The sequence below is a fragment of the Apium graveolens genome, chromosome 6 (genome assembly GCF_009905375.1).
Source record: "Apium graveolens cultivar Ventura chromosome 6, ASM990537v1, whole genome shotgun sequence".
In the NCBI taxonomy this organism is placed as follows: domain Eukaryota; kingdom Viridiplantae; phylum Streptophyta; class Magnoliopsida; order Apiales; family Apiaceae; genus Apium; species Apium graveolens.
The window spans coordinates 53,827,463-53,851,878 of NC_133652.1; the positions used below are offsets into that span (position 1 = coordinate 53,827,463).

The 24,416-nt window shown below is 34.1% G+C and overlaps 1 long non-coding RNA gene and 1 pseudogene across 1 annotated transcript; both read left to right on the forward strand.

Annotated features, from left to right (window-relative positions):
• The first annotated feature begins 755 nt into the window (after window positions 1-755).
• LOC141665065 (obg-like ATPase 1) lies at window positions 756-7,320 on the forward strand (annotated as a pseudogene).
• Window positions 7,321-10,368: 3,048 nt separating this feature from the next.
• Window positions 10,369-11,484, forward strand: LOC141664381 (uncharacterized). Its single transcript, XR_012552002.1, has 3 exons — window positions 10,369-10,662; window positions 11,028-11,098; window positions 11,337-11,484. It is a non-coding gene; the product is annotated as an uncharacterized LOC141664381 (long non-coding RNA).
• The last annotated feature ends 12,932 nt before the right edge of the window (window positions 11,485-24,416 follow it).

The following is a 24,416-nucleotide window of genomic DNA, read 5'->3' on the forward strand; positions in this document are numbered from 1 at the left end:
TAAATAAACTATATTGAAAAGGCTAATTATAAGATAATTATCAAATTATATTAATTAATATTAAATTACTATTGAAAAGATATTTGGTTTATAACATAGAGATACAATTCGTTTCACAAAAATAAAACTTATATGTTAGATTATTATATCAAGTAATACAATACAAAACTAGAATTATAGTGGAAAATTTCATAACTGATTCGATTCTTTTTAACCACATAACTATTTTTTGCAAGTACCAATTTAATATTGATATTAATATATTAATTTTATTTCATATTTTGCACGGATTATGAATAATTCTCTATAAATATTAATTCGATATTTTTAGTCTCGGCCCGCGTGTGACACGAGTTATCAACTATCTATATTAATAAGCAAACCATGTTTATGTCCTAAATTTTGGTACTCACTAGAAAATTATACAATTATTTTTAAAATTTTATGTAATAAAATCTGAACTAACAAAAATTAATTTTTATTTTCTGTAAATTTTATTTCCCTTCAATTTTTATTTGTTGGTGAATATCCAAACGTCGGTTTACTTTAAAATAATCGTATTAGTTAGTTAACATGTCGGATTTATATAAGTAAATAATTAGGTGCATGAATAACCTGAACTATACGGTGAAATTTTTGAATTACGATTTACTTCGATTTTTTTAACTACATATTTTTAAAAAAATAAAAAAAATAAATTGGATACCCATTTGACAAATGCGTATCTAGTACAAAACACGATACCCAAATGACAAATGCGTATTCGAAACGGTATTTTCAGTCATCCAGTTCCAGAATGGGTATTTTCAGCAATTTGCATCAAAAATTTGTTATTTTTAACATTTTTTCGATTCAGGTTGGGATGCCAAATGTAGGCAAATCTAGTCTTTTCAACAAAATTGTCAATACCAGCAGAGAACTACCCCTTCTGTACCATTGAACCCAATGAGGCCCGAGTGTACATTCCGGATGAGAGGTTTAAATGGCTTTGCCAATTATATAATTAACCAAGCAGTCGGGTTTGGGACTTAATTGACAATATATTGCGTGGCTTTTTTTAGCGAATTAGGAATTGCTATTATGAAAATTGCATAAGCTCCTCGATTCCAAAATTGTTTCTACTTTTTTTTTACCCTTCTCTATTATGAACGATACTAGCTTGTCTTTTTTTAAAAAAAATATTAATTTAGCAATATTTGGTATCACACGAGTAGGCATTCGCGTTTGATGATTGGATGATTGAATATGTATAAATGTACCCGACCGACCTTTCCCTCCCTTGTTCTCTTATGTGATTACTACCAAGCCAGCATGTATAATGGGCCGACCATGTAATTTTAATTCACATTTTTTTTGTTTATCAATAGGTTTCTGGACAGTGCGCAGGTATGAAGTGTAATTTCCAAAATTTTGAAATATATATACTGCTTAACTAGAAAATTTTGAAATATCAGCCCTGGTAATTGGTGCTTTTGCTTTTCAATTGTTTTTCTTTTGTTATAGGTGCTTTTGATGATCCAGAAACTACACATGTTGATGACATTGTGGATCCCGTGAGGGATAGAGACCATTAGTCAAGAACTACGGCTCAAGGTAATTTTTATCCATAGGAACTCTGGCTTGAATAACCCTGAAAAGCCATCTCTTAAATTCTTCAGCATATAGTTCTACGTAATATATGTTCATTGTCAAAGAACGCATGATTACTTAAATAGGCGAATATGTAAGTATTTAATGCATCTTGATAGGGCTGACATCGTCGTCTCCATTGAATTTGCTCAATGTTGTTAAAACCAAATCACAAATGTAACTTTTGTAATGTTTTAGTAATTTTGGTATTTACGATGAAACATAGAAACAGACAAACTTTCCCTTTCAAAGATTAGATGTTGTATAAGTGCTAAGTTTGTGAGAGGATGTACTATGATTGCACCCAGTTATAAGAAACATCAGAATAATTGTACTGCTTTTAATTAAGTGGTACATGTACCATGTAGTATTATGCGTGCCAAAATGATTTGTTTGAACAATTGATATAAAGACTTGCAATTATATACCTTCATATTTTGAAAATAGGATTAGCAACTTCTGCTCAGTTTTGTAATGTATTCAACTGGGAGGGAGGAAGGGAGGGATCGAGGGGGGGGGGGGGGGAGAGAAAGAGAGTAGGATGCATTAGGACCTTCTCCTTGAATCCCTGGTCACGTGGCAGTCTTGTGCACCATGTTGCGACCTTTAATCCAGTTTTAATGTAGGTAATATATGTAGGATACAGATTAAGGACTACATTAGTTGTTTCATGGTGGTCAGGAATTTTCAACGTCGGAATTTTTCATTAATTATAGCATGCGTCCACATCCTGTTTAATTTTGACTAAATTATTGGCATGGTTCTTTCCATAAGAGAAGGTTCGAAGCTTTCTTTAGTTCAATGACTTTTACTTAGCGGGGTTCCGCTTATATGCATTACTAAATGGAAATATGGAGTTAGATAATTATAGTTCTATCAAGCATTTAATTGGCCATATGATGGACATCCATGTCCCTTTTGAGATTTCTGGTAGAATTTACTGCAGATTAGAAATGGCCTTTAATACTATGAAACATTTTAGAGATGAGGAGTTTGATAATAAGATTGCTTTTTAAGCTTTCCTTGTTCAATCCAAGGACTTGTTCTTGACATATTTGTTATAATTGTTACCATGTACTGTGTTTTCTGTGAAAAATCCCCCATAGTTCCTATAAGGAAAGTGTAGCAGATTATTGCAGTTGTTTCAATTGGAATAGATAAACCATTGGTTTGAAGTTTTTGGGACTATCAATTTTACTTTTTATGTAAAAGTTAAAACTAATGGTACAATTTTTGTAACTCAAGGAGCTTGAGTTCATGGCAAGAAGATTAGAGAATGTGGAGAAGAGCATGAAGAGGAGCAATGACAAGAAATTAAAAGTAGAGCATGAGTTGTGGCTTAAGGTTTGTGAGATTGACATTCTTATCGAGCGATACATCTTTAATATTTTAATTTATGGTCCAAAGACTTGGAATGTTTTTTCTCAAATGCTTACCTTACATATAGGTCGCTTAAGTTTTGACATGACAGATTTTCTGAATTATGCGTAGCTAAAACAGTTGCTCCAAATTGATTTCTCACAATTTTTGCTGTTTAGCACTGAAATTCTGTTCCAGTTTATGCAATAGTAAATCTACTGCTTGATTGGATGAATGTTTTTTTACGAAGCCAGCCATTGTTTCTCTTTTCGTTGCTGATGGCATTCAAATTTGACGAGAATATGGAACTTAGTTAGCACAGTTATAATTCCTCTGGCATTTGTCTTGAATTATGTAGGTCCATATCTGGTTAATTTTTTATAAGATATGTTGCCAGGTTTTTACGAACTCATGGTCTCTTCTGTTATCTTCAGTCTTCTTAAAAACTCTTTTCCCATCCATTGCTCACTGGGCTACACATACCAATATACAGGGATGGGGCTTAAAAATTGTACCCTTTATTCTGAATTTTACAAAAAAAAGGATGCAGCTATTTAAATTCAGAGAAGTCATCAGGCCGCTTTTTCCCATCTACATCAACATATCTGATTACTTGAATCGTTAATCATTTACCATCATACTACTATCATATATTTTGCTTCTAGTAACCAAGTACATCAACTAACTGACAAAGTAGGTGTTCTTGACTTGCACTAACATGTAAATTGATTAAAGGTAATTGCTCTGGTTTTTATTAAACTACCATTTGCGCAAAATATTGTTAGCTGTGGTTTGACGTGGAAAATAATTTAACTAAGACTTCATTCGAAATTAAAGGGCTAGTACCTTAACTTGTTTTCAGTCAAAAAGAAAACTTAAGTCAACACACCTGCATTTAAAATAATTCAGGTCAAAAGCTGGCTCGAGGAGGAAAAGGATGTGCGATTAGGAATATGGAAAGCTGCTGAAATCGAGATATTAAATTACTTTTCAATTGCTGACAGCCAAACCTGTGGTTTACTTGGTGAGTTTTCCATCGCCAAGTAAAAGTAAATTTAGCAATGAGTTTGTGGCACTGCTTATAAACTTCTACTAAAACACATATATAATGATTTGTTGATAGTGTTTCTTCATTTTGTGTATTTAGAAATTGATATTATATACCTTTGACAATAATTAGGCATGTCCTATCTATTACACAACATCCTACTAGTAATTCTATTTTCTTCTTTTTGCCAAAATTGATCATCATCCTCAATCTGATACTGTTTAAGTGAATAATTTTTTAAGCTCCATCCCAGATTTTATATATATCCTCCGGATGAATATTGTATACTGTAAGTTGCAATGTACAGTTTAAGGCTTCAGTAAGAAGAAATGTCCGGATTCTGATTTCTGAATAGTATTTATGGTGAACAAAGATTGGATTCTTCTTGTAGTATTGTTTGATTAGTTGAAAACCTCTTTGAAAATTAAGCCTGAATTCTCCTTGTCCCTTACAGTTTTTCCAGTTTTTAGATATTGTCACACTACACGTCTGATATCTGATTACAGGAAATGATTATAAAAATATCCTCATATTCAGGCTGGAGATATGCCTGTATGTAAATTTGAATTCAATGTACAGCTGTTATCTTTCTAAACTTGTTGCAGTTGTGTTACAACTTACAAGAATTCACAACATACATACACATGTGTGTTCATATCTCTACTCTCACATATCTGTGTAGGCACATTATAATGTGCATTGGACAAGTTTGCAATCACACGAACAGAAATGATTACTTTGTTTGCAGGTGAATGTGAGTGAGAGAGATTATCAGAGAAAGAAGAACAATTTTCTTCCAAAGATCCATGCTTGGTATGTTTATGTTTATGACATACTATTGTTCAGTTATGGTTACTTTCTGCAGTGTTTCTCATATAAATTATAACTAGTAGTCCAGTACTAATGCCAATGCTACCCAACTAGTATTAAGAGCATCTTCAACCCATTACACTATTTTGGTGTAATTTTTATATTAAGATATTGTAAAAATTACATTATTTTCAAATTCAACTCCAACTCACCAACACTAAATTTTACACCAATCTTGTACTATATAGATTATTTTATTATTAAAGTACAAAAGTAAAGTTAAAAGTAATAAAGTGGTGGGATACGAATGGAACATATTTGTTTTAGTAAAGGATTACAAGGGCAACATGGAAATATACAAAAACTCAAAAAATTTAGTGTGACAATAAATTTGGTGCAACTTTTGGTGTGATACCAAAATGGTGTAATTTTTAGAGTTGAGTTGCATAATAGTTTTACACCAAAATGGTGTAAATGTACATATTTAGAGTTGGGTTAGCGAGGGTCTAAGAGCATCTCCAGTGGACGTCCACCAGCATCAAAGTCCTTTTACAGGCCAACTCATCAAAATGCGGTCATCTTAAAAAAATGGTCAATTAACTCCAATGAAAAGTCCTAGTCTAATTGATAGTAGGTTCTATTTAATTAATTTTAGTTTAGAATGTTATAAAAAAATAATTCTTAAACATCTTTTAATGCATTAATCAGTAAAGTAATAATAAAATATAAAAATTAATGAAATGGCCAATGCCCACTTTGATGGCCAAGACCACTTCTTTCCTCATTGCTCCAATGCATGGTAAGCCCAAAATAAGCTGCCCGAGTCATTTCACGTGTCTCGAGACACTCAAATGGGCAGCATCGGAGCTGCTGTAAGAGGATGTATTAATGTTTGGAATAAAAGTTACTAGATCTAAATATATGAAAACGTCAAGAGAAAAGAAAGCGCAGCCCTCTTTTGCAGGCCATTTATTTAAGCATGTAAGGATTTTGGCTATCTGAAATCAGAAGTATGTGATTAGTTAAAGGAGTCTATATGTGCTTGTCTGACAATATATATATTTAGAAAAAAGATATGAAAAAAAAATCAATAATAAACAAGACCATGGTTGAGGGCTTTATGCCGTGGTCTATAAAGTTGAACAAATTTTAGTGGGGGATTAGTGATTGATAATGATGTTTTAGCTCTGCAATGATTTTATCCTGATTTAGGATAATGCTTCAACAAAAATAAATATATTTTGCTGTCCGGCATTTTGTTCAGGTTATGCCGATCTTTTTATCAGGCCAATGTAGAAAACGTGTGACCACTCACTAAGGTTCTATAATGCTTCAAGTTCAGTTCCTTCTTGGAAGGATTATTATCCTAATGACTTCGGTGTAATTCCTAATCTGTATATTATCTTAATTGTCTCTTTTTTTATCTAATAAACGAGGAGAACAAAATTATAAGAAGATTAATGTGCTTCTTTAATATCAGTTTCTGATACATGTGCAGTTTTCATGTAGTTATTACCAACAATTATTACCATGTTCTCGGAGCTGCTATCAAGTTTAGGATCCTGACATTGGATAAAATAATATATCAATATGTTCTATAATCAGCTTCTGGTCAGTTACACTTTATTATATATGTTTAGGGTGCAGGAGCATGGGGTGAAAATATGATCCCTTTCAGTTGTGTGCTAGAAAGAAATCTTGCTGATATGCCTCCAGACGAAGCTGCAAAATACTGCATGGAGAAAGAGTTGCAAAGGTTAGTTCAGTATGGTGCTAGCTATGGAGAAATTGTAATTGTTTATGGAAAGTGCTATTTTAATGGCCATAGATGGCTCTTTAAATAGTGAAGCTGACATAGATAAACTGGGATGCAGTGCACTTCCAAAGATCAAACTGGATTCTCGGCCATCAATCTCATATCCTTTTTTACCGCAGGTCCTGACGAGGTATAATATCTGCTTGATTATCAATTTAAATATTGTAAACATTATAGTATTAATTCATTTGTTTGAATCTTTGATATGATGTTTTATATAATCTTTCTTACAGTTTGTTACAAAAGACCATGTCCACTGTTTTATTTCAAAGTTATTAACTTTATGATTTATTATTCCAAATCTTGGATTGACAAGCTTCTCTTGCGTTTGATATTGGCATCATCATGTTCACTTGCTGCAGTGTAGGTATTTCTCTCGTTTGCAACTTGCTGTGTCCGAAAATAATCATCTTACATCGAAAACCATAAAAAATAGTTTTAAGCAAAAAAAGATGGTGTAAACTTCATCCTTTGATTTCCAGGCTGCAGGGAAGTATAAACAGGAAGGGAAGATGTATGTGGTCCAGGATGGAGACATAATGTATTTAAAGTTTAATGTAACTAGTGGTGGGGAAGAAGTGAGAAACCATCCCTCCTGAAAATAAAAAATGGGACAACACATCTTATATATAAAATACCCTCTGGATACTTCATATGATTTGAACTAAGTTGTGATGTGTTGCTATCGGTTAATGTGATCTTCGTACTCGTCTACCTTATCCCAAAAATCAACTTGTCATCCTGCATTTCTATCACTAGCACCTACCACTGCTTATCCGGTTATCCTTTGTGATCAATTTTACAGTAAATGGAGTTATGCTTAAGGTGTCATGGCTGGAGTTTCCAGTCGAATATTCGGTGTGATTTGTATCATATGGTTCCCGTCTATAACTCGTTTAGCACTCTGCTCTGCTGCTTTTCATGTTAGATTGTGAGGTCTCCTTAGTCCTGATCAATTTGCCTAATTTCTATTTGTTTTTCCTCCAAAGAAACACAAAAATTTCTTCATCTTTCTATATATGTTGGCCTACTTAATTGACAAAAATAATGAAACACCATAAGAAGCACAATAATGTGGGGGTAGCACATTATGATTTATATAGCCCACATTATTTGAATGGACCAGGTAATTATTCTGTCAAGTCAGAATGAGTATGCAAAAGCTTGTTTGTCTTTTGTTTGTTTAAAGATCGTTGGTAAACTCCTTAAATGTATTTTAAATTATTGTAACCAACGTATCCATTCGTTTGGTGAAAATTGGTTCCACTCAGCTTAGTTCACGTGGAATGTTATACTCAGGTTCAACTTCTCATAAAAATAAATTTAATAATTGTGATTTTTTGATCCATTTTAGATCCTGAAAAAGGTTTTTTTTTAATACTATTTTGAGATTTTAAAATCATTAGCATTGAATATATACATTATTAATACCTTACTCCCAAATTTAAAAAAAAAAAAACGAAAACAAGTAATATCCAATGCAAATTTGAACCTAGCACGTGTTTTGTTCAAATTAAAGCAACAATTACCTATTTAATTTAAGTAATTTTTTGACGTAACTGCTAATCTTTATCAAATGTGCTAAGCACAGTATGCAAAGTAATTGTTTTTATCGAATATCTACTAATTTATGTCGAATGTGCTAGTTACATTATGTAAATTAGTTTAAATCTTCTTTTTCAAACGCATTTTACTTATGATTTGCAATTATCATTTATTAAAAAAACGTTATTAACCAGCTAGAAAATATCTTTTAATTGCTAAGGTTGCATAGAGTTTTTTGTTTTTTCAGAAAAATTGGGAGTGACTGATTCATAATTAATAAACTTTTTTTTTTAATTTGACAGCAAAAAAATAAATCTCTTATTATAAAAAATTGGCGACACACTAAGAGAATCTAGTAAGGGGTATTGAGACATAAATTTAGTAAAATCAAATTTTATCTTCTTTCATCATTAACTTTTCTGAAAATATAAAAAAATACCCATTTAAAATTTTAAAAATGTAAAGATATCTTTTGTCTGGTGTCCCCTAAACCGTCCCTGCACACATCATAATGATGCATGTTTTTCCATGTTACCATGGATCGGCCATATTTACTTGATAGATTAGTGCTATTACATGCATGTTCGCATGGATGATCATGGCCGCATGTCTGTGGTATGGACCCTACAGTAGCCGTGTTATTAGTTTACTGGCAATCATATGCAAAGGTCCCACTGTTTTTGGTCCCACTTAACTAATGCTTCGTTATTATGCTCCCACCAACTTCACCTTAGGCGAGCCAACCGTGTATTTTTGTAGAGAAAGGATTTGTTCTTTTTTGCTAGAAATAATAGTAGTACAATCTTTTTAGTTAATTTATCTGCTTCAGACTGGTAATCTGGTAGTTCGTTGAGTTTTTAAGTGTGAAGATATGAAATTCTTTTGGGCCACTTTCGAATATTTTGATGTTTTACCTCACCAAGTTCAAATCACGGGTGATGTTGTCACTCCCCCTCCTACCATCAAGTTTGAAGTTTAAATATTTCCTAAAGTTAAAGTATATTTTATATATAAATTAATCAAAAGTCATATTTAAAATATATTTAAAAGCAGTTAATGCAATTTCCTGTATAAAAAAATAGTTAATGTAATTGGGTCGTATTTTTAAGAATAATTTTAGAAATCTCAAATTGATACGCAAAGTGGATCCCAAACGGCATGTATCGTGGTTTGGCTATAAATTAATTAATAATAATGGACCTTACATTCACATAAATTTCACCAATAAAAATATTTAAATTCCCAAATTACCCAGTCATCCAAGCCACGTTATTATGGACGAAATTTTGATAATCAATTTGGTATCCTTGGTACTATCCTGTTTTTCATAATTCATACTAAATTAAAATAAATGGAATGGGTATAATTGGTACCATTTTTCGGTTTGGTTTGGTTATCCTCACTCATGTGCGTAATCAAACTATGAGGAAGGATTGTTAGATTTATATACTAGCACTACATCATAAATGGACTACTGTAATGTAAGTGTTACGTTAGCTAAGAAAATTTTGTCTTATTGTAACACTTCTAAATTAATGTTACAATAACTATATAACTAGTGTTACATAGAATGCCGGTGTTGCATAACATTTAACACCAGCACCTGGTGTTACATTAGTTATTTTTTTACTTTTTAAAAATATTAAAGTGAAAATATTATTATAAATTAGTATTAATTTCTAAAATTATGTTATATTGTAATGTCTAAAATATAAAATTTTAATATTAATTATTAAAATGTTATTCAAAATTATATTATATTTATATTATTATATATTAGATTATTTTAATATTATAGAACTTATACGTTTATGTTAAAGCTTTTTTCCTTTAAAACATAAAATATTGCATATTTTAACATTGCATATAAATATTGTAATAAAATTAAAGTAGTAAACTGGATAATATAAAAAACTATAAATTATATTATTTTAAACATGATCAATAATATATTATATTTTTTATTTATATTAATTCCTTTAAAAAAATCAAAATTAAACTAACAGAATATAAAATAACTAATATAGTTCACATTTTACCAGATAAAAAATTTGAACGACGGTAAAAATTCCGCCTAAATGAAAAATCAAGCCCTCTAAGGCATATATCCCTGACCCTATCCTCTATCCCCATTTCTAAGTAAAACCATTAGCCTCTTTGTTTGTCTTTCGATCTATGGCGATTAATCGATCTCAATTAATCGATTGATGGCTTAGTCTCCTTGCTCTGACAATTCTATCTGGCTTTATTTATATTTTCGATTTTACGAGTTCTATTATATGTACAATTAATTGATTTTGAATTTTCAATTGTTTTGTGTTCTTCGGTGTGGGATTTGAGGATTTATCGGCTCGTGTTCTTCTCTGATGCGATTTTGAGATTCAGGATTTTCTCTACTACGCAAACTAACTTCCCTAGTTAGTCCTAATTTAATTCACTAAAATTTGAATCAAAGGTATCACAATTTCATCACATTTGAATTTTAGGGTTCTGAGTTCTGATTCTTTTATATCATTTTGCTGTATTTATTTTTTATTTTAGGGGTATGACTTGTGTTAGTTTAATTTGTACACTTTTACTTCTTAGTTAGAGTAGTATTATCCGAATTTGCCACCTGAAGGCATGTCTTGTTCATTTTTTTACATGCTAAATGTTTCATATTTTGACATAAATTCCAGTAACTGAGATGGTTACTTAAAATGATCTGGATATTTTGTTAGAATGTTGCATATTTTAATTATTTTTTTGCTTATTTTCTTGTTTATTTAAGACAAGAGAATCAAAAATTGGTAATGGGGTTTCTTTGTTTCAATATAATAGATTGAAGGTTATTGCAATTAAGAAAGTTGATACAAATGGTGGAAAGACTCATGGGTCCATCTCTACTTCTGGTATGACTTATGATCAATGCTTTTGTTTAATTTTTGTTTTGATATTTGTGTTTTTTTGTAATTTAATCCGATGTTATGATTTTGATTATGTTGAATTAGTGTCTATGATTTGCATTTGCCTTAATTTTGCATCTATGTTTTTAGTGTTTTGATATTACAAATGACTTAAAGTGAATTAGGATGTCGGATTGATTTTGAGATGTCGAGATCCCAAAATTGTCTCTTTCTAACTCTACAGGGCATGGAACTAACATCATTGCTGGAATCAGTTCGGGCCTGGAAGCCACAACTCTTCCTGTTTTTGTCTTAATCTTAGCTATAGTTTCGGCTTTCTGGTTGGGACACACTTCTGGACTAGTAGATGAAGCTGGAAATAACAAATGTAATTACCCAGGAAAGTAATAATGTCTGAAATGCAATTTCTAGATCCCTTCTTGATTCTATTAAGCCATGGGTAATGAGAATAATTTAATTATCAATATTGTGCAAATAACAAGGGTGTTTAACTAACTGACTTTTTAGCACCCACAAACTAATTTTAATTACATGTATAACTCCCGCTCAAAAAGTTGGAGATACTAAGTACGATTTTTTTTTGGTTATGTGCTGTGGCTACTTTTATCAATTTTGTTAGGTCACACACACACTGTAGAGGGGGTGAATAAAGTGTATAGTACAATCAAATCGAACTTTAATAACTCAAGTAACAGAAAACAAACTTTATTGAAATAATAAACTCTGTTACAGTATGGAACTGTTCTCTCTCAGTGATGAACAAATATCACGAGAGCTGCTAGGGTTACAATGAATAATCTTCTCGATTGTGATAACACTTATAGTGTAAACCCTATGTCTGTGTTTATATACTACACAGTTACAAGATAATCGCTAATTGATATGGAATATAATTCTGCTTCCTAAAATATATCAATCAGATATCTTTTCTTCCAAGTATTCTATTCTTCATAGAATTCCTTCTTCATGCATATCTCTTCTTATGTTTGTCTCGATCTTCTTTCCTTAACCAGCTGCTTTCCTTATCTGAACGTCCTTCAGTACTTAAGTTCTAATATCCATCTTCTGATAATTATCTCCTGATAATATAAGTACTGATATCCTTAAGTCCTGACTTCCAGTAAGTACTGATTTAACCTGTTTAAGTAAGATCTGAAAACTAAACATAAATCACATTAGCCATGACATTATCAAATATATCTAACAATCTCCCCCAACTTGTAAATTAGCATAATATACAAGTTTAACAGATATTTGATGATGTCAAAAACATTAAGTACAAATGCATGAGAATTTGACTAGATAACTACAACTTACAGTCCTTAAAACTTTACCAATCTTTAACTTCTGATAACAACTTCAGTCTGTATTCATATAAGAATTTAAGCAGTTGTAGATCTTGACTTGGCTTCATCTTCTGATCTCTCTGATGTCAGGAGTTGTTCTGAGATAGTTCTTCAACAAACATCTCTCAGCATATCTGAGTTCATCAATCATCCTCCTTTTAGCATCTTTAAGTTCTGCAGTATCTTCACCAATTTGAAAGATTGCAGCCCTGAGATCATTAATTCTAGCTTTTCTTATATCCTGATCCAGTCTGATCAAATATGCCTTATCAGACTCAAGATTGAATTCCACAGCCCTGTAACCCAGAAAAGTAGTTATAATCTTGACAGTGTTGGGCTTCATCTCAACTATATCACCCTTGTGATCTCTGTACTTTGGAAGATATGTGCTGTCAGACTTAACAGAGTAAAGTCTTTTCTGTCTCTGAATCTGATTCTTCAAATAGTTTGCAGCACTTTCTGTTATTCTGTCATTCACCTGAAGTAAGAATAATACATGCTCCAGTTCTTCAAAATACTTCAGTGGAATGGCATTTTCCCTTATATGATAAACCCTGCCATATGTCATGAAGTACAACAAGATGTGTTCTTTCAAGTAGGTATGGTAAACCATTTGTACAGATTCCAGTTGATTCAATCTCTCAGGAGTTGCTCAAATACCTGGTTCACTTAAGGAAGTTGGATCATTGGTAGTGTTATGTATTCTTCTTTCATCAGCACTTCCCAATCCAGTTTTATCTCTTGCTTCCTTTCTAGTAACCACTATTGCTTCAAAACCACTTGCAGCAGTCTTCAAAGGTTGAGTCTGTTTGGCTTTAGTGAATCCTGGTAGGAGTGTCTTTGATTTATCAGAACTAACTATTTCTTGACTCTGAACAACTTGAGCCATGTCAGAGGTTGTCTTAAAAACTTTTCTTGAAGTCAGAGCAAGATCAGCATCTTCATCAGTAATTTCTTCATTCACAGGAGGTATATAAACCTTGATAGGTTCGTCAACTTTCTCTTTGCCCTTGGACCTTGGATCTATCTGCAGTTGTGATTTAGCCATGATTGCTTCAGGATTTGTTCTTTCTTTTATCACAATGCCTTTGAGTGTTGGAAGTTTCTTTTTACCATAAGCTTCAGATTTAGATTTGACTTTTTCTGATTTAAGTCTGGCTTCTTCTTCCATTAGACTCTCCAAGTCCATTCCTGGATTTTCCTGAAGAAATAACTGTCTTGACATTTCTTCATCAAGATCTAAAAGTTTATCAGAACTTATCATTTTACCAGTAGCAGAAGTAATTCTTTTTCCAGTATCAGAACTTGTCTTGTGACTTGTGATTTCAGCTTTTCTTGATGAGAAACCTCTACCTTGGCTATGACCTCCACCCCTTCCAGAGGTTCCTTGGTCATCTTTTTCATCATCCTTCCCCTTCAGTGTCTTATCAATTTTGCATTTGGACTTAATTACTTTCTCCCCCTTTTTGGCATCAGCAGGTAAGAGAAGAGAGACAAGCAATTCCACTGAATCTTGGATTTCATCAAGTTGAGATTGCTGAGAAGCTTGATTTTTCAAAATTTCATCAATCTGAGATTATTGTTTCTCTTGAGTCTTCTCAATATAAGCAACTCTGTCAAAGGTAGGTTGGAAGAATTTTTTCTTGTCAAGTTTCTGAACTTGTTCTTGCTTGATTAATTCTTCCTGAATTTTATGTAACTCTGCATGAGTAGTGGAATGGAGACCTTGTATATGTTTAGTACTCAATGCAGTGACTCGAAGCTGTGTTTTGAAATCATCAGTAATTAACATCTCATCAGCTTTTGTCAAGTGCTCAGCAAGATTCTTTACAGATGGAACACAGGTAACTGAGTTCCATTCCTTAGTCCACTCATGTCCTGCAGGAGTTTCACTCCAAGGCACTGGTGCTTATCTTGTAACAAACTTCTTAACTAGTTCAGATTTAGGAACAGTTTGTTGAGGTGCATGTCCTGAAGGACCTGCTTCATCAGCATCTGCAGTTAGAGCAGCATCACCAGTATTATCAGCATGTGCAGCATCAGAACTTACAGAATCAGCATCTTCTGATAAAACAACAGTATGAGAAGCAATTGAGGCTTCAGCATCATCCTCTAAGTGCTGATCTGGTTCCAAGTTCTGATCAACAGCCATATTGCTCACCTATATTCTGACCATCATCATCTATATGCAGAGAAGGTGTAGTAGATAATTCTGGAGTTTGAGTAGCATCGGTAACAGGTGTTGTTGATGGATTAATTGATGTTGGAGCTTCTAAGTAAAGTACTTCAGGCACAACCAGGTTCTGAATATTAATTTCAGCACTTGTGTCTAGATCAACAGGAGATACAGTCTTGTGAACAGGAGACACAAATGGTGTGTTTGCCATTTCAGTAACAGCTTCATGAGGTGGAGTTAATGGAGAAGCAGTGGCTTCAGCAGATTCTTGTTCTTGTGAGATGAGAGATTCCTGATCTCCTTCCTTAGCTGCTGCTTCCTCATCATCTGAAACTGGCATTTTAGCTCTCTGTTTCTGGTATCTCTTTGAAGATGGGGATTCCTTGGGAGTTTCAGCAGAAGTCATTCTTCTAAGCCTTTTGAGAAGCTTAGAGCCCCCTGTTTCAGAATCCTTCTGATAAGAAACTTTCTCAGCTTCTTTGACAACAGGTTCTGATGTAGAAACCTGTTCCTCACTATCAGACTCATCTTTCAAAACAATCCTCCTTCTCTTCTGAGGTGTTTGAGGAACAGTCTTTGTCCTCTTTGACTTGGAAGATGAAGGCTTCACAGTAGGTGCTGAGGATGAAGGTTGAGTTGTCTGTGAAGTTGAGAGATATGATTTGAGATATGTTCTGAGGGATGGTTGAGGTATAGATGGATGAGTGGTATGTTCTGATGGTTGATGTGGTGTTTGGGAGGTGGTGGTAGGGTGGACATCAGGATAAATAGAGCTATAGATTTGAGGATCAGCATTTGCAAAGATCTGTTTTACAGACTGAGGAATCTGTAAAGGTCTAACCACCTTTTTCTTAGTGTCAGCATTTACCAGGTCATTAAAGGCTCGTTTTGCAATTTTGAAAGGTGGAGTTAAGTCAGTGGTAGGTTGGGGTTCATCAGCACAATAAAAATTATATATAAGCTGACAGAATCTAGCAAAGTAGACAACATTCCTATCCTCTGTCATCCTATCCCTAATAAAACCTATCACATCATTTGCAAAATCAAAATGAGTTTGGTGAATGATAGCATACCCGATGTGCTGACTCATTATAGGAATGACATCAAAGTTGGAACACTTATTCCCAAAAGCTTTAGTGATGCAGTCGAAGAAGAAGCTCCATTCCTTTCTGATATGAGCCCGTTTCAACTGCCCAAGCTTTGCCAAACTCTGCTCATACCCCAAACTGGCCATTAACTCTTGAAGAGTTGATTCCTACGGGGTTGAAAAAGTACATCCTTCTGGTAAATGTAGGGCCTTGCGAATTGTACCAGGAGTTACCACATGTGTAGAATCATCCACTTCGAAAACAATACTGGGAGTACCATGTGTACCACCATTATCAAAGTGCCCAGTCCGCCAAAACGTCAGAACTTGTTGGCTTAAAAAGACTGAAGGCTGGGTCAATGCATACCCAATTTCACTGTGTGCAAGAAGATCTTGCAAAAAATGCAACTCAGACGGAGCTTCAGCATGATCGAGAATTGCAGCATAGTTATTTGGAACGAACTTAGCTCCATCAATGATCAAATCCTTAGGTGCCATGAGAAAAATCGAAAATTAAGAGTTGTCTGTTAGGTGTTTGAGAAAATGTCTGTATGAAAAACAAACGTCAGGAGATGAAAGAGAGTAAAAGCAAAGAAAGAGAGATAAAGTGTAAAAGTAAATAAAAGATTGGAAAATCTTCTCTCTGTCTTACTTATACTTGGAAAAAATATAAACGTTGGACACCTGTCAGACATGCAGTAATAATGAATAGTTAATGGGCACGGGAAAACAGTAATCATTACTTACCCACTTGCAGTTTTTCAAGGAAAAACCGTTCCACTTACCCAGTAATTCCATTAATCGAGGTAAATCAGTTTTAATTCAAAATTGAAACTGTTCCCACTTATTCAATTATTTTTCACTGCAACACCAATATTTTTGAGAAGAAATTCAAGTATGAGAATGACCAAAATTAAATCATGTAAATAAGTATTGATATTGTAAGATCAGAACTTAATTTAAATCAAAATGGAAATGGTCATCAGAATATGGATATATCAAGATTTATCAGTGCATTTAAATTACAAACAACTCAGAGACAAAAACTTGCAAAAAGTAGAAATTCCATTAATATATTAAGAGATTACATTCATGAAATTTAAATTACATCAGAACTTTACAAGATTGTCCTAAGCTTCTAAACCTAACATCAACAGCCTTAGTCCTAGCTCAAGAAGCAGGGCAAGGCTGACGATGAAGAAAAACAGGAAGAAGAAAATAAGTTATTTCTTCTGCCTACTCTCGACAAAAAGAATAGCGAGTCTGATGATTCGCTCTTGCTGGCGGAGAGCTTCCAGTCTTTCCTCCTCCAATCGCTCCAGATGGCGATGGTAGTCTAGGTAAAAGAACAGGAGGTGGGTGAGAACCTCCTGGGGAACCGAGTCCCAAATCTCATCAGGAATGGCAGTGACGTGCCATTCCTGCTGCCAGGCTTCACAGCTCAGCTCCATGTTGAATGTTTCATAGTTCAAAAATATGTTGTAGTTGACCATGGTTTTATTGGTATGAAGAAAATGAAGGTGAGTTTGTGAGAAAAGAATTGATGTGTAGGCTGTTGTGAAGTGTTTGTTTATATAGGCAAGAGAATGCCAGGAGACGCACGGAAATTTAATGCTGACGGGTAGAATTAATTCTACCTCATCTCCCTAGACTAGGAAGACGAAAAACAGTCATTGGAAGTATAAGTCAGGGTTTAATGCGCACAAGTAACAAGTAAAAATTACTATGCATGTACCTGTTTTACTAACCCTAATTAGATTGACTGTTAATATTCTACCCAAACATATTCTGATTTAAACTGAGACTGTTTTTAGATTTTATCCACAAATAAGTCAAGTAAACGATCAGAATTTAATATCAGAACTTAGACTTATATCAGAACTTAACAGTTATCAGAACATAATTTCTTAACTCGAAAAATGAATGCCTATCTTTGTAATTCTTCAAACAAATTCTGATATAGAGTTTTCAGAACTTAATCATCAAAACGTTCAATCAGAACTTGTCCTCAGAATATATGCAAGTTGACACATAAACTGTTCATCTAAAATAACATAGATCACCACAGTAATTTTCATCACTCATATGGAGTGTTTAGTGTGTGCATTAAGCTAGATATCAGACAAAGAGTAAAGTCTGATTCACTTCAGTACATCTTAGAAATAAGGCGTAACTAAAACTTTACTAAAAATCTGTCATTATTCTGAAGCCTACTATTGAATGAGTTCATGCTTGCGTCCACCTCAACTGTTTTGTGCTAATTTTGTGCATTTTTTAAATTCCATTTTACAGTGGCTTCTCAGTGTAAGTGAGTCACGACTGCTTATCAGAATTAATGCTATTATCAGAGTATTTCTCCAGTAATCATAGAGTGTGAAAAGTCACCAAGAAAATATTTTGCTTTTCTGATGCATAATACTTAATACCAGCAATGCACTTGGGTCGTCCCTTCCACATTTTTACTCTAGACCTCAAAGGAGTACCTGATTTTTATTCCTTGATACTTTTTCTTTTTTTTATAAGTGAGATTTATCAGCACTTAGTACATTCAACAGATTTACTAGCATCAGAACTTAACAGATAAGAAGCATTATTCTAGTTTGTGACTTAGTCATAAGATACACAAAGTAAACTCAACTAAGCTCAATATCAGAAATTGCTTGTGTCAATGGATTTCCACATAAATAATTACTTCTAACATGGGATCTCTAGTATATTGAAGATTACTAGGTCAACATCTAGCACATATATCCTCATAGGATTGAATAGTTACATAAACAGTCATATCACTATCAGAGTTTAGAAAGTTACATCAGACAACAGTCAGTACTTGAGAAATTTTCAATTAAGCACAGAATACACAAAGAGAGTAATTTCTGTAAATACTGAGCATAAAGTCTGATACATTAGAACAAAACTAAGCAGATTTAGAGAAAGAACCTGAAACCATTCCAAGTTCATTTACCAATCTTGTAAAAGGAGCTTCACACAGTGGTTTTGTGAAGATATCTGCTAGTTGTTGATCTGTTGGAACAAAGTGCAATTCCACTGTACCTTCATCCATATGTTCCCTAATGAAGTGGTACCTGATGCTGATGTGCTTTGTCATTGAGTGTTGAACTGGATTACCTGTCATAGCAATAACACTTTGATTATCACAGTAAATAGGGATTTTGAAATATGTTAACCCATAATCCAGTAACTGATTCTTCATCCAAAAAATCTGTGCACAACAGCTTCCTGCAGCAATGTACTCTGCTTCTGCAGTTGATGTGGAAATTGACTTTTGTTTCTTGCTAAACCAAGAAACCAATCTGCCTCCAAGAAATTGGCAGCTTCCACTTGTGCTTTTCCGGTCAATTTTGCAACCTGCAAAATATGCATCTGATTTAACCTATTAGTTTAAAATCTGATTCTCTGGGATACCACAATCCCAGATCAGCTGTTCCCTTGAGATACTTGAAAATTCTTTTCACAGCTGTTAAGTGAGGTTCTCTTGGATCTGCTTGAAATCTTGCACAAAGACAGGTAGCATACATGATATCAGGTCTACTAGCAGTTTGATAGAGTAGTGAGCCAATCATACCTCTGCAATCAGTAATATCTACTGATTTACCAGTATCCTTGTCCAGTTTTGTTGCAGTGGCCATGAGAGTGGATGCACTTGAACAATCTTGCATTCCAAATTTCTTCAGCAAATTTCTGGTGTGTACTTAGTTTGATAAATAAAAGTGCCTTCTTCATTCTGCTTGACTTGAAGGCCCAGAATATAGCTAAGTTCCCCCATCATACTTATTTGATATCTTAACTGCATCAATTTGGCAAACTTCTTGCGAAGTCTGTCATTTGTAGAACCAAAAATGATATCATCAACATAAATCTGGATAAGAAGTAAGTCCTTTCCATGGTTGAGGTAGAACAGTGTTTTGTCTATTGTTCCTCTGTTAAATCTACTTTCCAGAAGAAACTGAGCTAAAGTCTCATACCATGCTCTTAAAGCTTTCTTAAGTCCGTAAAGTGCTTTATCAAGCCTGTAGACATAATCTGGATATTTGGAATCTACAAAGCCTGGAGGTTGTTCAACATATACTTCTTCCTCCAATTCTCTATTGAGAAAAGCACTTTTCACATCCATTTGAAAGACAGTAAACTTTTTGTGAGCAACATAAGCCAAAAATATCCTTATATATTCCAATATAGCAACTGGTGCAAATGTTTCATCATAATCAATTCCCTCCTGTTGAGAATATCCTTTTGCAACCAACCTTGCCTTATTCCTTGTAATTATGCCATCACTATCAGTTTTGTTTCTGAATACCCATTTTGTACCAACAACAGATCTATTCTTTGGTCTTGGTACTAGGGTCCAGACTTTGTTTATTTCAAATTCATTTAACTCTTTCTGTATTGCTTGCACCCAATCAGCATCTTGAAGAGCTTCTTCCACTTTCTTTGGCTCAGTCTGAGAAAGAAAAGAATTGTAAAGACATTCACTTGAAGTAGATGTTCTAGTTCTGACACCTGCATTAGGATTTCCAATTATCAAATCATGTGTATGTGATTTAGTCCACTTCCTTGCAGATGGAAGGTTTTCTCTAGAACTGGATGCTCCCCCATGATCCATGCTGTCTTCATCAACATTTTCTAATGCTGCCCCTGAAACTATGCTCTCTGACTTGGATTCTTCAGAATTTAGATTTTCAGAACTATCGAAACTTGGCTTATCAGAACTTGACGAATCAGAACTTGAAGAGCCAGATGTATGTTCTAATGCTTCTTGAGATGTGGTTATATCTTGAGTATGCTCCCCCTGTATAGGTGTATCTTTCTTTGGCGTAGTCACCACAGTTTCAATAACATCAGAGTTTAATCCATCAGAGTTTGCAGTATGAGGATTTAGATTGTCAGGATTTTCAGTATCAGAATTTGAGTCTTCATTTTCAAATCTCAGCTCTTCATGATCAATAAAATCTTCAAGTCCAGTAATCTTCTTATCATCAAAAGAGACATTGATAGATTCCATGACCACTCTTGTTCTCAAGTTATAGACTCTGAAGGCTTTTGTGGAAAGTGGATATCCAACAAAGATTCCTTCATCAGCTTTTAGATCAAATTTGGATAGCTGTTCAGGGTGAGTCTTAAGAACAAAACACTTACATCCAAATACATGAAAATACTTCAGATTTGGCTTCTTTTTCTTCACCATCTCATATGGTGTCTTTCCATGCTTGTTAATTAGTGTTGCATCCTGAGTAAAACAAGCAGTCTGCACAGCTTCAGCCCAGAAATAGGTTGTAAGCTTTGCTTCATCAAGCATTGTACGTGCAGCTTCAATTAGAGTTCTATTCTTCCTTTCAACAACTCCATTTTGCTGTGGAGTTCCAGGAGCAGAAAATTCCTGCTTGATTCCATGGTTTTTGCAGACCTCTTCCATTATCAAATTCTTGTACTCAGTACCATTATCACTCCTTATTATTTTTACTGAGTCCTTGACCAATTTATCTAGTTGTTTGACATGATCAATCAAGATAGATGCAGTTTCACTTTTTATGTGCAAGAAATACACCCATGTGTATCTGGTGAACTCATCCACTATGACCATAGCATATTTCTTCTTTGCAATAGACATGACATTTACTAGACCAAATAGATCAACATGAAGTAGGTGATGAGGCTCAAGAATTGATGACTCAGTCTTGCTCTTGAATAAAGATTTCCTTTGTTTGGCCTTCTGACAAGAATCACAAAGACCATCAGGAGCAAATACTGACTTTGGCAGTCCTCTCACGAGATCTTTCTTGACCAACTCATTTATATTGTTGAAATCTAAATGAGAGAGTTTCTTGTGCCAATTCCAGCTTTCTTCAATTGATGCTCTACTCATCAGACAGATTGCAGAACCATCAGTACTTGTTGAAAGCTTGGCTTCATAGATGTTACCATGCCTGTATCCTTTCAGAACAACTTTTCCTGTAGTTTTACTTACAACTTCACAGTGTTCTTCAAGCAAATCCACATGATAACCTCTGTCACAGATTTGACTAACACTCAGCAGATTGTATTTAAGTCCTGAGACCAAGCTACTTGTTTAATGATGACATTCCCAAGATTGATATTGCCATATCCTAATATTTTTCCAATGCTGCCATCTCCATAAGAAACACTTGGGCCAGCCTTCTCCACAAAGTCTGATAGCAGGGCTTTATTTCCAGTCATATGTCCTGAACATCCACTGTCCAGAACTAGGATGTTTTTCCTGTTGCCCTGCAATCACAAAGACCACTAATGATTAGTTTTAAGGACCCAGACATGCTTGAATCCTTTGGCCTTATTAAGTCTGTTAACATTTGCAGCGGATTTAGCATCAGAGTTTATGTTAACATTTTTCTTATCAGAATTTACACTATCAGACTTTGAATCAGAACTTACACTAGAAGGAACAATGGTAACTTTCTTTAAAGAAGGTTTTATTTGATAATAATCATAGTACAGACTATGATATTCCTTACAAGTATAAATGGAATGCCATAAACTACCACAATGAAAACAAGGATTTTATGGCTTATATCTAACAGACTGACTCTTAACTCCTGACTTTGAAGGTAAGGAGTTTATGTTCTTATTCTTCCTGCAAAAAGAAGCCAGATGGTTAGAACTTCCACAGTTATGACACATTTTCCTAGGAGCTTCAGGAACAGGCTTATAATCATTGCTTTTATTCACACCTTCCTTTCCATTCCTATTTTTCCTAGGTGATTTTACCTTGTTTGCATTCTTAACATCTTTCAGCTTATGCTTAAGCTGCTTCTTTGTCATTAAGCCTACGTTTACTTCAGTTGTCTTTTCCTATTTTAGTTTGTCAGAAGTTAATTCCTTTTTAACTTCTGATTTCTCATTATCAGACTTTATAGCTACAAACTTAACAGGCTTTAGCTTAGATTTTTGTTTAACAGCTATATGCTTAACATCTACAGTTCCTTTATCATTCTTATCCTCTCCATAACCTAAGCCCTCTTTCCAGTTTTCACTACTTAACAAATTCTGAGTTGTTCTGCCATAGTTAGTCCAAGTCCTGATAATCTCTCTTTCTTTTTCTAACTCAGCTTTTAGAGATTCATTCATTTTAAGCACTTCATCCCTAACATAGAAAGTATCATCTCTATCTTTCTGAGTTTGATGGAACATGACTAACTCTTTTTCTAAATAATCATTCCTCTTTTTGCAAGCAAGATTTTCAGAAGTTAATCTTTCACATGTTAAAGTTTGATCTCTATAACTAATGAACATGGTTTTAAGATATCTTCTCAACTCATTAATATCATCAGTATGAAAGGCTTAAGTAGTTTGAGGTACCTTTAATTCAGCAGCTTCAGAACTGCTTTCAGCACTTGCCTTATCAGCATTTGCCATCAAGGCATAATTCTCCTCACTTTCAGAATCTGAGGTGTCTGTCCAACTTTTCTTCTTTGTGACAAGAGCCTTGCCTTTGTCACTCTTCACTTTCTTGCAATCAGGAGATATGTGGCATTTCTCACCACAGTTGTAGCATTTGACATTTGTATAATCTCCTCTGTCAGACTTTCCTCCTCTTCCTTCAGATTTTCTGAAATTCTTCTTATCAGAACTTATGCCTTTCCTGGAAAACTTATTTCCCTTCCTGAACTTCCTGTATGCAATCTTTGTGATCCCTTTCACCATAAGAGCACACAGCTTCATCATCTCTTCATCAGCATCCATCTCAGGCAAGCTTTCAGATTCTGAGTCATCATCACTTTCAGAACTTGATGACTCAGTATCAGACTTTTTGAAGAGAGCTTTACCATTGTCTTTCCTTGAGGTAGCTGCCTTGGGGGATTCTTCTTCAGCCTTAAGAGCAACTGTCCTTGACTTTCCTCCTTGTAATAACCCCAAATTTTGGAATTTTTGAAACCCTTATGAATAGTGATTTTGCAGATTATGCTGAATGAGAAAACTTTTCATGCCACACTATGTAGGGGTTCTTCTATTGTTATTCTGAGATCTTATTAGTACTTTATATGAGATATAAGTGTATGTAAAGATCGTCAGAATCCAAATCCGAACACTTTGATTTTTCCTGAAAATCCACCAGATACCGAAAGAATTGAGTATAAGGTAACAGGATAAAAAGGATCTAAATTCAGGGATTATAAGAGAGGATCATAAAAGAGATATAATGTATTGACAAAGGTTAAGGGAACCTAAGTAATAAGATCCCGGGTATGATCCCTCAAACGAGAAACGAGAACGAAAATTAAGCGAACCGTATAACAGATCAGCGGTCATTAGGCAAACAATTAGGAGTTAATCAAGGAGGTTAGGGATGATGAGGTCATCCATGTTGGGAACCACGGACTTAGGGTGTTACTACATTTCACGATAAAGATTACGAAAAGAGGATTACCTTGTTAATGGTTGATTCCACGCTCTTCTATTGTATTCCCAAATTCCCTTGAGCGAAGTGTGGCCTCCGTCTTCTCAAGTTATCCTCTCTTCTTGCTCCTTGGTGGCTACAATATGTTTTCACACAATTCCAAGCAAGAAGAGAATAAGAATATATATAGGCTACAATAGGTACCATGGATAATTAGGTTGGGTCTTCTAATTACATCTTGAGCTTAGCCCAATGTAATTAAATATTAATTCAATCCACTAAAGAATTAATATTTGCACTAC